Source organism: Periplaneta americana, chromosome 13 (assembly GCF_040183065.1).
Source record: "Periplaneta americana isolate PAMFEO1 chromosome 13, P.americana_PAMFEO1_priV1, whole genome shotgun sequence".
NCBI classification, from domain to species: Eukaryota; Metazoa; Arthropoda; class Insecta; order Blattodea; family Blattidae; genus Periplaneta; species Periplaneta americana.
Window position 1 is genome coordinate 44,708,807 of NC_091129.1, and position 13,044 is coordinate 44,721,850.

The 13,044-nt window shown below is 33.2% G+C and overlaps 1 protein-coding gene across 2 annotated transcripts in view; it reads right to left on the reverse strand.

Annotated features, from left to right (window-relative positions):
- The window catches only part of LOC138711838 (uncharacterized), a 57,295-nt gene that overhangs the window by 20,311 nt on the left and 23,940 nt on the right, over positions 1–13,044 (reverse strand). The gene's annotated exons all lie outside the window — the stretch shown is intronic.

The following is a 13,044-nucleotide window of genomic DNA, read 5'->3' on the forward strand; positions in this document are numbered from 1 at the left end:
AAGCCAACTAAGTGCACTGAAATATTCCTAATAATTTCAGAAAAAGACCACAATAGGACCTCTAATAGTTTAATGAAAATTTGATAACTTACAAAACAATGTGTAGCAGACCAGTACAGCAGCAGTGGACGAGAAGCGTTGACCACGCGCTGAGAGATTTATTTGGCGCTGGATGATCCAGCGAAAGTTGCAACATTACACCCAGTATGGATTAAGTCACTCGAGAAAACACTGCTAACTTACACTTGTATTCACTTATGATATCTTCAAGTATTTGTGCATTTCAAAGTTTAAACGTCTGTTTTTATTCGAACTACACTTTAAATTTTCACTCGCCTATCTTCTTCTTCTTCGGGAAAAAAAAAAAAAAAAAAAAAAAAAAAAAAAAAAAAAAAAAAAAAAAAAAAAAAAAAAAAAAAAAAATGTTTTACTAAAGCTTCAGTTTTTGACAACGGAATGAAATAATGTAATTTTAATGTAACAGTTATTGGTTTTAGATTGTGATATCTGACCTGCAAATATTCAGTGCGGTTTTTGTGCTTTTTCAGGGGACAAAATATAAATGACACGTTAGATGTTTTTGTCCTCAATTTTTTTAGTAGGTTGTTTTACGACGCTTTATCAACATCTCAGGTTATTTAGCGTCTGAATGAGATGAAAGTGATAATGCCGGTGAAATGAGTCCGGGGTCCAGCACTGAAAGCTACGCAGCATTTGCTCATATTGGGTTGAGGGAAAACCCCGGAAAAAACCTCAACCAGGTAACTTGCCCCGACCGGGAATCGAACCCGGGTCACCTGGTTTCGCGGCCAGACGCGTTGACCGTTACTCCACAGGTGTGGACTTGTGCTCAATCAAACAGTATTGGTATTGTTATAGGATCTTGACCGGGTTGTAGGTTAGCTCTCGTAGCAAGTCCTAAGAGTTCCTCCAATGTCATGATAATGACATTTACCTGCGACTTTGCAAAGAAGTACCATTCAGCGCTAATTCCATAATCGTTTTCATATAACTTAACCAGATATTTTAAAAATTCTTTTTGTTTTTGTGTTGTGAACTTGATCCATCCAGTTACTATATGCAACGGGGATTTAGTAAAACTTTCAGCGCGCAGCCGTCTAGCACACGTGTACGTGTAGGCCTATGGCCGCAAACGGTTCAGTAGATGGGGATTGCGAGCGCGTGCATGTCTCTGGAAAATAAATTGTTGCAAATGTATGTTTTTAAATGCAGTAGTTTACAGGTAGGCCTAATACATCAGGGAACTAGTCTATATATATTCAGATTATTAACTTGGCTATTTAATGTAATAATTTTCCTTTGAAAGAGAAATTATTAAAAAATTAGGCCTAACTTAAAATTTGTGATAGGCTTAAAGTAATACAAAGTATTGTATTTATTCATTCAAATGCGCCAAACTCGAAATCCCAACTATATGTAGACACAGAGTTCCAAGTGTGCTTATGTAACAGTGCGCGCATAATTTGCGTAATTTCAAATAGTCATAACTATACAATTAATAATTGTGGAAATAAAACAATACATATATCCTTATTTGATGTATGGAATTCATGAAACAATTCCGACCATTTACGAGAAAGTCGTGTTTTGTTGCTGTGCGATTTGACTTGGAATGGCTCACGTTAGTAAACACATGCTTGAGCCATGATGTTCATTTTTGTCGTGAGCTTAGAAGTGAATAATGACGTGTATTCGTAAGTTACGGAACTTGAACATATGCAGATGTCACTTGAAATGGTTTTATATTACAAGAAATTCGTTCAATAGCACATGACGTTATTGGTGCATGATATAGTACAACATATTCCTATTGTGTGATAATTTTTCGTGATTGATTAGGATGTTGCATGTCGCTCATCACTGAAAACCTACTAATTTTCTATGTACTTTCTCAGAAATTCCCTAAAATGTATATTAATAAATTCTTTAATTGGGATGTTGGCACTGAGCAACATGGTAGGGTACACAAACCCATTCTAAACGTCGAGTTAATATGTTCATAATTTTCAGATTTTGATGGTACTGGTTCTTTTGGATTACGTTTAACACATTTTTTGTGCCTTTTAGTATTGCAGTGTTTTTGTCACTTTTATATTTATTTTACATAATATATAATATTATGTAATGTTACAATTCATTTTTTTTATTTTTTTCAGTTAAATCAGTTCAGGATTATGAATTTATTTTAAAGTTTCTCAGTCATATGATTTATCATTCTTTTTTTTTTCAAATTATTATTTGCTAATACATCTTACAGAAAAAATTTATGAACATTTTCGCCTATCATCAGATATCATCAGATATTCAAAATGTTACAACGAAATCTAAACGTAAGTCAATAAGGTATTCACAGTAATAAGCGTAACAGTGATTTAAATAATTTATCATGAGTTATATGTAATAAAATTTGATATTGGTGTGAGAAATACTCAATTTGACTGATTTTGCAGTATCGCCGATTTGCCTGAAAGTAAAAAGTATAAATTACAAAATATGAATGTAAATTACATAGAACTCATGTTACATTTTGTTTTGTTGAATGTCACTATTTTATATTTTCCAGAAATTCCCTAAAATGTGCATTATTAAATTTATTAATTGGGATGTTGGTACTGAGCAACATGGTTGGGTACACAAGTCCATTCTAAACGTCGAGTTAATATGTTCATAATTTTCAGATTTTGATGGTACTGGTTATTTTTATATATATAAATTGTTAAAAATGATCAAATGTAAAATATTTGAAATATTTGTACTTAATGTCCGTGCGAGACAGGTTCTGCGTGATATTATGCAAATATTACTGATGTTACGGTTAAAATGTTGTAATAGTGTATGTCTTATATGCAACACAGTTGTTGAAAATCTTCTAGTAGCCTATGATTCTTCACCACGTTCTTGACTTCTGTAACATATATGTTTTTGAATAAATTAATGATTAAATCAAGATATGTTAATATAATTGACAAGCTTTCGTATCATACTGTAATAATTCTTGAAGAAAATGTGATTGAATATGATTTCATTTACATATATGAACGTTTGAATTGAATTAAATAAATTGAATTAGAAACTTACGTATTATGTGCGTCTGGAATGGGTGCGGCATTTATTATCTTTCAAATAACTGAATAAATAAATAATCACTATCAAACTATATTTATGCATATCTTAATTACAGATGATATAATCATGTCAACCTTTCATCTTTCCAACATTAACATGGGGCAACCTTCACATAAGTCCATCATACACACGTAAGTTTTTCAATTTTAACCCAAATTCAGAATTGTAAATATATACTTTAAATTTATTCCTTTTCACATTAAATAGATTACAATGTATTTTTCACTTTTATATTCATAACATCCTTGAACATTCAATTTTAGTTCAATTATGCTTTTAACATGTACATTCCAGTGACTACAAATCCAAAACGATCATCAAACTTGTTATACCTTAAAAATAATTAACATGAATAAATGCCGCATCCATTCCAGACGCACATAATTCGTAAGTTTCTAATTCAATTTATTTAATTCAATTGAAACGTTCATATATGTAAATGAAATTATATTCAATCACATTTTCTTCAAGAATTATTACAGTATGATACGAAAGCTTGTCAATTATATCAACATATCTTGATTTAATCATTAATTTATTCAAATACATATATGTTACAGAAGTCAAGAACGTGGTGAAGAATCATAGGCTACTAGAAGATTTTCAGCAAATGTGTTGCATATAAGGCATACACTATTACAACATTTTAATCGTAACATCAGTAATATTGGCATAATATCACGCAGAATCTGTCTCACACAGACATTAAGTAGAAATATTTCAAATATTTTATCAATTTTAACAATTTATATATATATATATATATATATATATATATATATATATATATATATATATATAATAGTGACATTCAACAAAATGTAACATGAGTTCTATGTAATTTACATTCATATTTTATAATTTATATTTTTTGCCTTCCGGCAAGCCGGTGAAACTACAAAAAATCAGTCAAATTGAGTATTTCTTATAACAATATCAGATTTTATTACATATAACTAATGATCAATTATTTAAATCATTGTTATGCTTATTACTGTGAATACCTTATTGACTTACGTTTAGATTTCGTTGTAACATTTTTAATATCTGATGATGCTCTATAAGCGAAAACGTTCATAAATTTTCTTTTGTAAGATGTATTAGCAAATAATAATTTGCAAATAATGATAGATCATATGATTGAGAAACTTTAAAATAAATCCATAATTATGTAATGTTGTTGAAAATATTAGTTCAAATATCCTCAACTCTGCCCTGCAATATTACACGCTTGAGCGTCTTACCTAAGGCATTTTACCTCTGCAATGAACCTTCAATCAGCCAGAAAGATGTAGTTATTTAAATAATATTACTAGTAAGAGCAGTGATCGATAAGACTACTCATATGACTGCGTCTCGATTTTGATTTTCTGGAGGAAGAAGGCGAGGATGTGTATCTATTTTGTATACGTACCTGTACCTGCGCTGTGACGTCACATATACTTCGAATCAGGTAACTTCATTCCAGCTTATATGTAGCTGAAATATGAAGCCTAGTCATATCTAAATCCCACCAACCCACTGAAAACAGATTAGCTGTGTACAGAGTATAGCTCAACACAAGGCTGCAGAGTTAGTACATTCAGTTTCTCATCAATATAGTGATGTAGGAGAGTATATTGATAGTCGATTTGCACTTTCACTGCGTTTCCTTTGTGCTAAAGCTAACCGATTCTCTACCTCATTGAAGCTGTCGATCTCTACTACAAAGTTAATCGTACCATCTGTACTAATAATAAATCTGTAGCCGAAATTTTTCTGGTAATTTTCGATTTTCAAAAAATAATTGGTCCTAACACATATAATTAACCACCCTGAAATCGAAAATCGCTTTTTTGACATTTTTGTTTGTATGTCTGTCTGTCTGTCTGTATGTTTGTTACCTTTTCACGCGATAATGGCTGAACGGATTTCGATGAAAATTGGAATATAAATTAAGTTCGTTGTAACTTAGATTTTAGGCTATATGGCATTCAAAATACATCATTTAAAAGGGGGGTTATAAGAAGGCCTGAATTAAATAAATAGAAATATCTCGCTTATTATTGATTTTTGTGAAAAATGTTACATAACAAAAGTTTCTTTGAAAATAATTTGCGATAAGTTTTATTCCTTGAAACATTTTGATAGGACTGATATTTAATGAGATAAATGAGTTTTAAAATTAAAATAACTGCCATCTAAGGCCGTGTAATGAATTAAAAAACAAATGACTTCGTCTATAAGGGGCCTTGGACAGCAACAATCGAAAGCTATGAAAGAGCCTACAGAGAATGTTTCTGTGTTTGTATGAAGTAATATCGGAAGCTAAATTAACCGATTTGTATAATTAATTATTATTTCACCATTGGAAAGTGTAGTTTCTCTAGATGGACATAATGCTATAATGTTATTACAGTAACTTCTGATATAATATAATATAATATAATATAATGTAATATAATATAATATAATATAATATAATATAATATAATATAATATAATATAATATAATGTAATATAATATTATATTATATTATATTATATAATTGAAGTTATTTGAAGGGTTCAGAACCATAGTGGGCCAAGCGCCATTTACTGAATATGCAGAAAACAAGGGTTAAAATTAAGTTATTACCATAATTCAATGGAAACCTATAACAAGTGAAATAAAATATACACATTAAATCTAAATGATGTCAATCTTCATTAAACTATGGTTGCATGTAATAAAAATTAAGAAACATGTTAAAGGAATTGTCATTGCACCAAATGAGTGTCTCTGGACCAAAATGATCGCATTTTAATTATTTGGATGCAATTTAAATTAAGTAACATATTAAACGATTTATCCTTCTATCAAACACGAATGTTCCCTGGATCAAATGTGCTATTTTAATTATGTCATTACTTTATATTTATTTCTAACGGGTGCAGCGGAGCGCACGGGTACGGCTAGTTATTCATAGAAACAGTTCTCCACCCATCCCACCTTACAGTCACTTCAGGATTGTACAGTATATCAGCAAATAAGGTAGTGACTATTCAGAAAGAAAGGAATTATAAGAGTTTGGAAGTTAACTTACTGATAGAAGAGTTTGGATGAATACTACAGTTCGAATGAGGTAAATATCAGTTATGCCATTTTTAAATCAAACCAGGAAAGCGATATTTCAAACAGAAGCACTGAAAACCCCACACAAACTAGGCCTATAGTATTTTTCAAGGAGTCTCAAAACAAACCTTTTTTCTCTTCAAATTTATTTGCTGCTACACGGTCACTGCTCTATAAGAACTCGTATAACATGATGCTCTTCGATAATATTTCGTTTGTAAAAGTTGAAAACCGCCATTTTAAGATATTTCTAGGAAAGTACACTAAAAGAGAACTTTCTTGTGCAATAGCACTGCGTAAACATCATTTTGCGCCCTGCTATGAAAATGTTTAACTCTTATAAGGGACCTTATACCAGATAAGAAAATGTGGGTTTGAACATATGAAACAATAGATGTAGGTCATGTTATTGCGGAACATTGCCATCTAATATATGGCTATGTAAACATCTCTGATATTCCACATATTCAGTTTGTATCAGTTATTTTTTTAGGCTGAATGGAGTTTTCTTCATACAAGCGTTGTCGAATAAATGGGAGAAATGCTTAATTGGAAACGCTTTACAACATAATCGTCAAATGTAAATTACATAAAACCAAAATGTACGGATCTACTATAATTTTGTAGAATATCGTGTTTGTTTTAAATTTAATTTTAAGTTTTGGTTTTGTCATATAATTTTGGGAGATTTTTTATTACAATACTACTCTATTGCAGTGATGTCAACTGATGCCCATAGGCGCAAGCGCGCGCTTTGGAGCTCAGAAGAGCCTGAGCGCTTTACAGCGGAAAGTTAGGTAGTATATGCCGCTTGGTCGAGCTATATACAGGGATGACCAGCAATGATTCAATGGACAAAGGGAAGGGAACGTATTAAACTGTATCCATGTTAATTCTTAGATTTGTCTGAGTAATATAAGTGCATTCTAAGAATGTAAGTTTCAATTTTAATGCTCATTTTTAAGAAGTTTGCTTTTTTATTCAAAATAAATATTTTCTCAACTTCTTTTTACAGAAAAGAGAAATTTTCAGATATGTTTATTTAGTAGCCTTACAGGTACTGAAACAATGTTTTCGTAAATCTAATATATCGTAAATACGTATTACTGAAGATAGTGTATTGAAAATTTTTAAAATATTCACATGGAAAATGTTTGTAAAAATGAATTAACAAAGCAACTGAATAATTTATTTTGAAAAGGGGTTAAGTCACTAAATGAGCAAAATTGAGTTATATAGTTTAATGTCATATACATCCATAAATACAGCTTTTTATAAGAAAAGAACTCAAGTCCCCCATTCCCTATCATTTTATCACTCAGTACAATTGTATGTTTATTTTGAAACAGACTTAAGTCATTGACTTGCATCTGTTTCAAAATAAAAACAAATTAAAACTACAGCTAAGCCTCCAGAAATATGTGAATAAGTTGCTCAGCATATAGACTCGTTTGAGGATGAGATAGCATACTATTCAAACGGACAAGTCAATTACTGAATGATGAACTAAATGTAAAAATCATGCATACACTTTTCAAACGAAAGTATCTAGAATCAAAAATGTCATACTGGTTCTATTTTAAAGGCAAACTATTCCTAGAGATTTGGTAGGAAACAGGTAGATCCCTGTAATCTTAGTGAGATTAAGAAGAAATGCCAGAATGAAAAAAATCTAATTATAAATTTATGCTGTTTAAAATGTAAGTTATTAAAAATACTATTAAAGATGTATTTATCAATGACGACAATGTTTTTCACTACATTTTAAAGTCTGTACTTCTTAATTGCTAACCCTAAACAGTTTTTTTCAACTTCCTGAAAACTTTTCATTTAATAACTTAACCCCCTTTCAAAATAAATTATTCAATTACTGTTACGGCATAAATAAAAGGTATGTGCCCATGTGTTGGTAAAACGTGAACTCTATAGCTTCAGCAGATTTCGAGAAAATAATTTAATATTCTGATGATAGGAAGTTGCGCACCAATATCACCTTAAAAGCATAATGCGATAAGAGTTTTGTTATGTAATATCAGTTACAATTAAAATATATACCTAGTTAACTTTGCTTTGTACTATAATATTTTTTTTATTAGTTTATTGATTACGTTTATAAGGCTGAAGATAGCACCAATATCAATTCCAACTTATTATGTCATACTCAGTCTCTTTGTTTGGGATATCGCTGTATTTATAAATGATGTGTTTCATTAGTACAGTTTAGTTGTACTACTATGAAATTTATGTGAATATTCCTTCTTAACTCTTTATTATGTTATTAACGCTTAAAACACAACTGCAATATTAAGAAATTGGTGTTAGTACTTTTATTTTACAGACAATATAGATAATATCTAACAGAGAGAAGCCATATGAAAATAACGACATAAAATTTCACATTCCGTTTCGAGTTTGCACACCACTGTTTTCTTAATTCAACAGGCTGCTTATCCATATACGTACATAATCCTTCCTCTTTCCATACCTAGCGCTTAATGCCCGCTCACGACGTCAAGGTCAGAAAAATGCGCTTGCTTTGACATCACTGCTCTATTGTATAGATCTAAACTATATGTAGAAATATTTCGTATGTCGAACATTTTATTGAAATAATTGTTTGCAGTTGTATACAATTGTATTTATTATGCCAACCGACTGTACCTCCATACAAAATATACGAGAGAAACGGAAGTACCTAACACTCCTTTCCGTAGCCCTGAACATAGGATAGTTGTTTTTAATCTGACCAAACACTGGGCTTTAGTCATATCGAATGAATAGTAAGTATGTCTGATATATGCAGTCGTTGCATTTGTTCGTATGTATAGTCTTAGAAAAAAGTTTTGTCGCACAGTTACTTTATAAATCCCAGAAAGGAGGCAGTGCGCATGACCAGAGGACGAGCGATCTGGTTCACAAGAGAACGACTAGTTGAGGTAATAAAATTAGTTTTGTTTCGTTGTATGTCTGATCATGCGCAGTGACACCTTCCTGGAACTGCGCGACAAAACTTTTTTCTAAGATTGTACAGTTAATTATTAGGCGGCGTTAAGTAAAATTTTGTCTCAAGGAATTGCATTTTGAATTCTTTTTTAATTCATTAACAACTTCCAAGTGCACAAATGTATATGGTTAGAAGCTTACTTCTGAACGTACAGTACAAGAAAAAGTAATGGACCAACTCATAGACATTTCGCTAGCCGGGCTACGAGCGTGCTGAACTAGCCCCGGCTATCGACTGGTTACTTGTACAGGATTCATATCATATCATATCATATCATATCATATCGCTAACACTGGTTTATGAATACGAAAAACGCTGATCATCCACCGGAAGCCTGCTCTAAAAATGTCTATGAATACGACCCTTAGAGTTCGTTTCACAGCGCGATTCAGACGATACTGTTCGTAAGGAGGTCAGCATGCCGCTCAGAAGCTTGTCTTTCTCCTCGTCTCAGTAGCTCAGACGGCTCTCCGTCTGCCTGTCACGCGGAAGGGAGCGGGTTTGAGCCTCATACCAGTGAGTTTTTATTATTATTTCCTGACTAATATTAAAATGGAGTTTTACAGTCTTAGGACCTATGTTTCAGTTTAAAAAAAGTGGAATAATACTGCCCAACTCCTATGGGATGGATTATTATTAGTCTTGACCTTGAAGTAATGTTACAAGGCTTAGCGGTAACATAATTCAGCTGCATCTTTTCGCCACTTTCGATTGAACTCGTATATTTATTTTCAGTTTTAGGAGCGCAGATTATGCGAAGGAAGCTATTACAAGTCTGGCGAGAACAAAGTGGTTTTTCTGAAAGGAAAGAACACGTTCTTGACTACATAGTAAAAAAACTAGATTTAGTGAACTGTGCTGATGATATTACATCACTGTAATGAATATTACTAGCACTTTTTAGTTGGTTTTTTAATGACAATGTATCAACTACTAGGTTAGGCCTATTTAACGTCTATAGGATTGGTGATAGCGAGATGGTATTTGGTGACACGAGGTCGAGGATTCGCCCTAGATTACCTGACATTTTCCCTACGATTGGAGAAAACCTCGGAAAATCACAACCAGGTAATCAGCCCAGGCGGGAATCGAACCCGCGCCCAAGCGAAACTCCGAATCGGCAGGCCAACGCCTTAGCCGCCTGAGCTACGCCGGTGGCATTGGCAATTTAAATAGTGTGTTAAAAAGATATGGACTAAAAGTAATTGAGCTCAGTTTTAGCTAAGAACAGTGAGTGGTTGAATTGTACTGTAAATTTCCCGGATAATGCATTAATTGCAATTCGACCTTACGAAGCACCAGTACGGTACCTTGTCTTGAATTGGCACCTAGTCCCAACACAGTAACATCCTAGGAAAGTGTTTGAGAGCTGCAGCACATCTAAGAGACTAAAAGTGGAAGCATTATTAGCAAGAATGAGTAGACTCTAACGTTTAGTTGGTTGGTTACTTAACGACGCTGTATCAACTACGAGGTTATTTAGCGTCGATAAGATTGGTGATAGCGAGATGAAGCCGAGGATTCGCCATATATTACCTGGTATTCCCCTTACGGTTGGGGAAAACCTCGGAAAAAACCCAACCAGGTAATCAGCCCAAGCGGTAATCGAACCCGCGCCTGAGCGCAATTTCAGCCCGGCAGGCAAGCGCCTTTAACCGATTGAGCCACGTCGGTGGCTCTAACTAACGTTGATCAGAGTAGTTTATGTTCAGAATGAGGTTGAAATGGAGTTTTAGAGGACATTTGTTTTCTTTCCTTTTTGTTTTTTTTTTTCCTCGTAATTGCGTTTGTTTATTTTTATTTTGATTCAAGAAGACAAACTATTTTCCAAATAACTGATTTTTGGGGGAGCCCAGATCAGCAGGAGTTGGGCAGTAAATATTCAATTTTTGTTAAACAAACTAAAACACCAGTATCAAGAACTCTGTAAAACTCCATTTTAACGTTATTCAGGAAATAAAAAAATCACTGGGATGAGGATCGAGGCTCCCCTCCGTATGGCATGCAGATCTTTTTAGCCATCTGAGCTACTCAGACGAGGCGGAAAACTCCACTTCTGCGCGGTCCAAATTTTTATTTATATACCCATCTCTTAAAATCATTTCGAGTACGTTTTGGAACGGGTTATGATATCACTAGAAAATGGACGAATTTCAGTAAATTCCGTTAACTTGTGTATCTGTGCTCTAGATCTCTGACAATTGTGCAGTATCTTATAGGCTGTCTGAGACTTATACGGTATACAGTACCGTATTCAAGCGGTCCAATACATTGTTCTGATACTGTACAAAAGTGAACTTGGTTGGTTCTTTTCCGAGTTATTGGCTATCAGGCAACAAGAAAAGGGGCACATCACCTGTAAACAATAACGTTGGACATACACTGGACCCATAAACTATTAGCACACCCCATTTTGTTGTAGTACTGAGTTCAATTGAAGACAATTGAAAATGAAGTTTATACAAGGACATCATTTTATTTTACTAACATTTTTAATATTAACCTGGCTATACCTTTGGATTAACGGTTGAGAACCGGAAACACCGTTTGCTACCCCCTTCCACGACTGGAGTTCGATGATACTGGCGTAAAATACAAACAGATTACTTTACTACGTATAGGAGGAAAGAAAAGTAGTTCATCCAATTTACGTAAACTAGGAAATATCGCGATTTTGAGTTTGATAATTTTCGTTAAGTTTTTGTTTAATCACAATACAGTACTGTATTAACTATAAGTGTTTTTACTCACGAACTGAACTATTCATTCGGACGTATTCATTATGCACTGTTTTTATACTGTCTACAGCACATTAGCTTACAACAGCCGTGGCGAAAATGCCATCGTGCGCCGAGCCACTGTGTAAGCTGCAACGTGCATAGCACCTATGGAGGGAGGCGAACACCCGAAGGGGAAGTGAAGCAACTGTCTGACATAAACGGTTTTTCATTTTCCTTACGTCAAGCACTTAAATAAAATGATATATAGTACAAGGCTACAAACTAATGTTTAGTACGTGTAACGAAGAAAGAAATGAACAATGAAACATAGGACACATTATCACAACCTACAGTATTAATTGTCTTTAGAATATCTCTGCGGCAGAGTTTCAAAATGAGTAATAGTTGATCACGAAGGTATTTGTCTGTCAGTCGTGATCTAAATTTGATTTTTACTATTTTCATTGTTGAAAATAATTTTTCACAAACTTAAGTTGTAGCGAACATGGCTTCAACAGAGCAAGCAAAAGAACGAAGCTTCAAATATTGATTTTTTGCCAAAGATTTGAAAGGTCAACATTTGTCAGGTCCTTACATCTAGCTTTCATTTAACATCAAATTGTAAATCTGTGAGTTTAAATTGGAGATCTAACCGCATTATTCGTACATCTGCTGAAAAAGGATCGACGTACAGAGATGATGATGATAATAATAATAATAATAATAATAATAATAATAATAATAATAATAATAATAATAACACTTAACCTTTTAATGTTTCATCAGTAACATGTAGTAACTTATAATGCCGTTTTATGTTATACAACCGTTTTCCTCGTAATACTTGTGAACAAATCATACATTTAATACTCTCATCATATTGTCAGCAAAAGAATGCATCCTCCCATCCTACTTGAAACTTTCGTTTTTATAGAGGTACATGGTTTCGAGAGAGATATTGCGACGATACGCCACTCGCAGGTCAGAGACAAATGCAAATGGAACGGAGTTTGACTCCAGTGAGTGAGAGGGTGGGGGTTGTAGGTAGGAAGCAAGAGAAATACACTGCGAGCCACAAT